The following is a 7,976-nucleotide window of genomic DNA, read 5'->3' on the forward strand; positions in this document are numbered from 1 at the left end:
TACTTTGCTACCATGAGTCAACAAGGGAGTGTAAATATCGTCAAAAACCTACGGTGGCCGAGAGAGCTCAACGCGCTGCAAATGAGAAAACATCTTCATCAGTTTGACAACACATGCGCTGCAAACTCCACAACACTTACAAATAGTGAAACGCGCTGCAAATAAAGAAAACATCTTCATCAGTTTGACAACACATGCGCTGCAAACTCCACAACACTTACAAAAAGAAAAACGCGCTGCAAATAAAGAAAACATCTTCATCAGTTTGACAACACATATGCGCTGCAAACTCCACAACACTTACAAATGGTGAAACGCGCTGCAAATAAAGAAAACATCTTCATCAGTTTGACAACACATGCGCTGCAAACTCCACAACACTTACAAAAAGAAAAACGCGCTGCAAATAAAGAAAACATCTTCATCAGTTTGACAACACACGCGCTGCAAACTCCACATGTTTTCTTTATTTGCAGCGCGTTTCACTATTTGTAAGTGTTGTGGAGTTTGCAGCGCATGTGTTGTCAAACTGATGAAGATGTTTTCTTTATTTGCAGCGCGTTTCACCATTTGTAAGTGTTGTGGAGTTTGCAGCGCATATGTGTTGTCAAACTGATGAAGATGTTTTCTTTATTTGCAGCGCGTTTTTCTTTTTGTAAGTGTTGTGGAGTTTGCAGCGCGTGTGTTGTCAAACTGATGAAGATGTTTTCTTTATTTGCAGCGCGTTTTTCTTTTTGTAAGTGTTGTGGAGTTTGCAGCGCATGTGTTGTCAAACTGATGAAGATGTTTTCTTTATTTGCAGCGCGTTTCACTATTTCTAAGTGTTGTGGAGTTTGCAGCGCATATGTGTTGTCAAACTGATGAAGATGTTTTCTTTATTTGCAGCGCGTTGAGCTCTCTCGGCCACCGTAAAAACCTCCCTCAAGAGGGGGCCATGAACGACAATGTAGGGTCTGAAAAGCAAGATCCCTTACATTACATTAGTCCGCCCATCCTGTCAGATTTTTCTGTATTTGGCTGAGCAGTCTTTTGGGGTGGCTCGCCAATGTATTAGATTTCTCTAATACATAAAATAAGTAAGCTTGACCAGAGTTCTTGTGGGGAGAATAATTTATTGAAGGACAGTTCTTCAGCATCAATGTCAGCCTTCAAAAGATCTTAACCCAAAGTTCTGTCTGTTGGACAGAACTTTATACACGAAGACAAAATTGCTACAAACAATAGAAAACCTCCCACAGGAGATCGATCTACCCTGCAAACTACTCTGAGCAATGCTGTTTCTTTGTCATTCACACCCATCAGTCATTCACTTCCATCTCAACAGTGTTGCCGAAGAATCCAGAGGAGATCAGAGCATCAAGTAGGATTTTTTCTTTTTTTGTATCCTTGAAGTCTAAAAGATTTAACCACAAATGGCTCTCCTTAACCAGATCAGCCTGAAATGCCTGCAAAACAGTCAATCAAGTCAAGTCACCTTAATTTATTCAATACAGATTGTTTCAAAGCAGCTTTACAGTGATAACAGGAAAATAATGCAACAAAGTTTGTTTTAGCTGTACAGCAGCTCTAGAAGAAAATAGTGTCATTGTCCAGCTTAAGTAAGTTCAGTTTTGATTAATATCTGTTGTAAAAAAGATGAACACCTATCCTTATCAATGGATCAGGTGAGACAAAGATTGAAGAGGATTAAGCTGGTGAAAGCGGCTGGTCCGGATGGGATTAGTCCCAGAATTCTCAAGGAATGTGCTGATCAGCTATGTAAAGTTATTCAGTTTATTTTTAATTTGAGTTTGCGTTTGGAAAGAGTGCTGGAATTATGGAAAACATCTTGTGTGGTACCTGTACCCAAGATCCCTAAAGAACTTAATCATTATAGGCCTGTTGCATTAACATCTCACCTAATGAAAACATTGAAGAAGTTGGTCCTTGACCATCTCCAACCCCTGGTGTGCTCTAGTGTGGATCCATTACAGTTTGCCTATAAACAAGGTATTGGAGTTGAGGATGCAGTGATTTTTCTCTTGCATCAAGCACTCTCTCACTTGGAGAAAGCCGGAAATATAGTCAGGATGATCTTTTTTGATTTTTCAAGTGCTTTTAATACTATTAAGCCTTCAGTACTCAAGAACAGGATGGAGAGAGCTGGAGTGTTTCCTAGTTTAGTTAACTGGACTACTGACTACCTCACAAATAGACCCCAGTATGTGAGGTTGCAGGACTGTGTGTCTGATGTTGTGAGATGTAGTACAGGGGTTCCACAAGGGACGGTTCTAGCTCCATTTTTATTTACTTTATATACATCTGATTTTTGGTTTAATTCGGCTAGTTGTCATCTTCAGAATGTTCTGATGACACTGCACTTGTTGGGTGTATAACTGATAATAATGAAGGTAACACTTTACAATAACAGTACATGAATAACCATGAACTAATACCTGAGTTAATAGTTACTTCAACATGAACTCATGATTAGTTGAGATATGAACTAATGAAGAGTGATCCTTAACTACGACAGGAGTCATAGGGATTCATGCATGAAAACAGCAGCCTTAACTATGCGTTAATACATGTTTGATAATTAATGCATTAATTAACATTTAGGGTAAACTAAATCAAACAGTCTCTATAAGAAGGAATAATACATATTTGGACTTTGAAATAAATTTAAACAATTTATTCTTGTCAGAATTTAAACTACTGACATCAGCAGCTTCATTATAAACATCACTGAAAGGCACAGGATTAGTTTGTAATTATTTTCACTGACCCTCCCTATCAAACATATAAAATACTAAATACACTATTTATCTTAAAAGGTCTTAACATTTTTTGTGATATTCTTTCCTATCAAACTAAACTACTGTGACTTACATCAGTTCCTGAGGAATCGGTTCCAAAAAAATAACCAAACAGGAAACATGAACTAAGGTCAGGGAGCGTTTGCTGGGATCAGATTCAGAAGTTCACTCTCCATCCAGACGCAGGCCGTGATCATACTGTACCTCCATTCTCTGACTTTTTGAAAAGTCACACAACATCACTTAACTGGGCTGAATACTTATATAGTTGTGTTAGTACAAGTGTATTTGATAGTAAGTTAATGATAATCATGAGCTGAATTTGGTAAGTAGTTAACAGTGAATTAATTATGATTGTGCCCCCTCAAATAAAGTCATGACATAAGTATACATTAACAAACCATTAGTTGATGTTAGTATATGCTTAGTTAATAATGAGTTAATTATGATTGTGCCCCCTCAAGTAAAGTCATGACATGATGCACATATCACACATCATTAACTAATACATGAATAAACACTATAGAGTGCCATCCTTATTCCTTTACACCCCGGTACAAAAAAACTAAAATAAAAAGTATTTGTACCCCAATAAAACATACATGTAAATATGTCTTTAATTATTAATTCGGCTTACCAAAGCAGTCAACATTTATTAGTTAAAAATGCCAGCAACACAACAAACGCGCCAAGAGAACACCTAGCGTGCGCCACTAATGAGTGTCCCGCCAGAAACAAACCCTTCATACTTTAGTTCCGGGAATAAACTATGACTATTTAGCTATATGACTTAATATAAATGAACTGTAAAAATCAGAAAACAGTTTAGATCAAATTAAATTTATTAGTGGTAGTTAGTCTATTTTCCACATTTGATTAGACAGATCTATGTAATTAATGGCTAAATAATCATGTGCCATTGCAATTATTTGTCACAAAGCTGCAGATGGCAGATTATGATATTACAGTGTAAATTATGACAGTATTAAATCACGTTTAATTCAAATTCAGAGTACTTCTTGTTTACTCTTATAGAGGCTGATTTATTTAGTTTACCCCTAAATGTTAATTAATGCATTAATTATCAAACATGTATTAACACATAGTTAAGGCTGCTGTTTTCATGCATGAATCCCTATGACTCCTGTCGTAGTTAAGGATCACTCTTCATTAGTTCATATCTCAACTAATCATGAGTTCATGTTGAAGTAGCTATTAATTTAGGTATTAGTTCATGGTTATTCATGTACTGTTATTGTAAAGTTTTACCATAATGAAGATGAATATAGAGAATTGATTATGAATTATGTTGATTGGTGCAAGCTAAATTGTCTTGAGCTTAATGCAAGTAAAACCAAAGAAATTATAATAGATTTCCGAAAGAACACACAGTCTGTGAATACTGAAGGAGTGGATATTGAAATTGTGAAATCTTACAAATATCTGGGAATCTATTTAAATAACAAATTGGATTGGTGTGACCACATTAATTACTTGTACAAAAAGTGCCAGAGTCATATTCACTTGTTTAGACAGTGGAGATCTTTTGGGGTGTGTCAAATTTAGTTAAGGACTTTTTATGATACTGTAGTAGCTTCTGTTATTTTTATGCTGTGGTTTGCTGGGGTGGGGGGATTTCTGTGAAGGACAAAAACAGACTTGACAAACTGATTAGGAAGTCAAGCTCAGTTATAGAGTGCTCTTTGCCCTCAGTGGATGAACTTGTGCAAACAAGGATGGTAGGGAAATTGTCTTCCATCATGAAGTGTATATCTCACCCCCTGCATGATACAGTGCAGTTTATCTAGTAACAGATTCATCTATCCACGTTGCTCTAAGGAGCGTTATAGAAGGTCTTTTCTCCCGACTGCTGTGAGATTATTTAATCAATTGTGATCATGAATTGAGTTTGATATGTTGTGCTTGGTATGGTTTTTAAGCTTTTTATTTTTATTTCTTATTTTACATAATGTATCTACTGTATTTATTGTAGTATGTTGTGCTGCTGTGACTATTGAATTTCCCCTTTGCCCTGTGGGGATTAATGAAGTAATCAATCAATCAATCAATCAATACGCTATAAGAGCGTAGCGATATATGAAACACAGCTCACACACAGACGACACTTTCAAACCAAGCAGCTTCAGTTTGTCAGCTCAGTGAAAAAACAGCAAAAATGAGCAAAATCCAGCAGAGCAAATGTGAAATTACATCTGATGTTGTAAGATATTTTCAACAGATGGACACTTTGGGGACTTTATAATACATGTATTTTACTGTAAATGATATTGAAGTACATTTTGATTGATGTTTTGGATTTTAACAATAAATAATTAATCAAAATATATCAAAGGGTTTTTCTTTATAAATGATTTGTGTTCACTGCTGTGAACCTCTTAAATGTGGAAAAAATTTAAAAGTCCCACAATCACAGCTGTGGTACCTTACGGTCAGGACTACAGTCACTGTTCACCTGTAAGACCTTCTTTCTTCAGTCAAACACAGGAGGAGATGCTTGTAACTTGTAATGATTGTGGCTGATAAGGACAAAACATTACAGTGTTGTGAACAATAATCTAACAGAGATAAAATCAGATTCTCACAATGTGACACAATCAGAGTTAGTGAATATCAACATAACATCACTGATGTCGTCACTAGTGCTGCTCTTCTTCTGCTTCACTTTCCTCACTTTAAGCTTCACTATTGCCATCAGGCAGAACTTATATAACACACACTATTGCTCAAAAGTTTTTGGATGTTAAGATGTTTTAATGTTTTTAAAGACGTCTTTTCTGCTCACCAAAGCTTCATTTATTTGATCAAAAATACAGTAAAACAGTGAAATATTATTCCAGTGTAAATCAGCTGTTTTCTATGTGAATATATAGTAAAGTGTAATTTATTCCTGTGATCAAAGCTGAATTTTCAGCATCATTACTCCAGTCTTCAGTGTCACATGATCCTTCAGAAATCATTCTGATATGATGATTTGAAACATTTATGATTTTTATCAATGTTGAAAATAGTTTTTTTTCAGGTCTCTTTGATCAATAGAAAGTTTAAAAGAACCTTATCTGTCGTCTTTATCATCGGTTCATATTGATAATATCGCAAACTGCAGCCTTTGCCCTCTTGATAATATTTTTCCTTTAGTCGATCCCAGCGGGAAAAATCCTTAGCCTACACTTCAATGTCGAGATCTGTGTGGATTTTCCATTTGCCATATTCAAACAGAAAACACACATATGCATGCTCATTCATTATTACACTCATCTATGAGAATTATAAACAGAATATTAAGTGTTGTTTGTTATATGCTGACGTCTGTTTTATTGGGATCACGATATAGAACACGTGTATCATCTCATATTCATCGAAACAAACCAAACGGTACTAGGACCGTTGCTTTTCAGTCTGTATACATGCTACCCTTGGGAGATATCATTAGGAAGCATGGCGTTAGTTTTCATTGTTACGCTGATGATACTCAGCTCTATATTTCTTCACCTGATGAAACTTACCAATTCACAAAATAAACAGAATGTATAGTTGATATAAAAAACTGGATGACCAGTAATTTCCTACTACTAAATTCAGAAAAAAACAGAGATTCTAATTTTTGGACCGAAAACGTATTCACGTAATAACCTAGAATATTGTCTAACACTTGATGGCTGCAACAAACTACAACTGACTTCTATTAGAATTAGCAGAGGTTTAGTGTTGATGTTGTATTGACAATATTTTTCACCATCACGCGATCAGTGTTCGGTTTAATTGAGCTCTTGACCCTTCACTTTTGTTAGTTTATTTCTCTTTCAACAATTTTGCATTGATAAAGAGATTCATGAGAAGGTAGATCAACATGTCTGTTGACTGCATTAAAGTGGTTTAAACAACTCAGAGACTTAATAATACTGTAGTTAATAACTTCCTGCACATTGACCATGTGATGTTATTGTGAAACCAGATTTCTGTATACTGTTAAAACAGCCAGAGAATAACTAATAAAACCATCAAGGGTTGAGAGCCCAACTACAGGAACACCGATCATCACATTGGTGACTTTAAATGTTTGTTCCTCTTTTTTTAAGTGATTTTTCTTATTAACATAAAGTTCATCATTAATGGTCACACTGAGCGCTGTTAATGAAAACACCCCTGTGCTGTCTAAGATCCAACCTTTAGCCAATGTTTAAGCCAGAAAGTTCATGATCCTTAATATTTAATGGACATTTGAAGAATAATGTTCAAATAATATTTTTTGCCAACATTATTAGAACATTCATCAGAACTAATGACAATATGTGGTGATTTCATGAATACTGTTTTGAAAATGTTTAATTATACCACTTGCGTGACCTTTACATAAATTGAAAAGAAAGCTGGAAACAATAACTATGGGACAGGATGTCACAATCACCGTCTTGTCCCGTTTCCTTTGGTTGTCATGTGCTTCTTTGTTCTAAGTTCCCGCCACTCATCAATCACCATGGACACTAACCACCATCACAGATGTCCGCCAGTTTCATTGTGGATTCCTGCCTGCGTTCAGTTCATTGTCTGGTATTATTAATGTTACATGTGTTTGCTGTCGCCCGTTCTTCCAGTCTGTGCGATTAAACTTCGTTGTGTTACTTGTATCTTCTGCCTTTGTCTTCCTTGGAGCACACACGTTACAGAATACCGGACTAAAAAATGGATTATGCAAATAAGTTTGCACTTATGGCTCAGAAGTGCCATGATTTTTGTTTGCTCACACAGAACTTTTTTCATCTTGCACTCACCTGCCCCTGAAGTTGTTGTTCTGGATTGGGGCTAACTTCCCCAATTTTCCATGGAATATATCATGAACTATCTGCCCATGCTGACATCACCACCATGCTCAGCCAGTCCTGCAGTCCCATCACTGCCGGATGTCCACAGCCTTGCGCTATCTCCGGGAAATCCCTGTGATGTCCAGCCGCAGGTCGTACATCCATCAGCAGCGCCCAGGGAAGAGGATCCTGTGGCTTCACCTTCCGCCATCGACCTCTGTCAGTCGTCACCGCGATGTCACCGAGGTCTCCCAAGCCAGCGAAATTGCGGGAGCTCACTGTCTCTCCATCTGCGCCATGGAATCCACCTGCTGAGTCTCCGTCGGTCGTCCCCCAGATGCCATCAGTCCACCCAACA

The sequence above is a fragment of the Chanodichthys erythropterus genome, chromosome 11 (genome assembly GCF_024489055.1).
Source record: "Chanodichthys erythropterus isolate Z2021 chromosome 11, ASM2448905v1, whole genome shotgun sequence".
NCBI lineage: Eukaryota > Metazoa > Chordata > Actinopteri > Cypriniformes > Xenocyprididae > Chanodichthys > Chanodichthys erythropterus.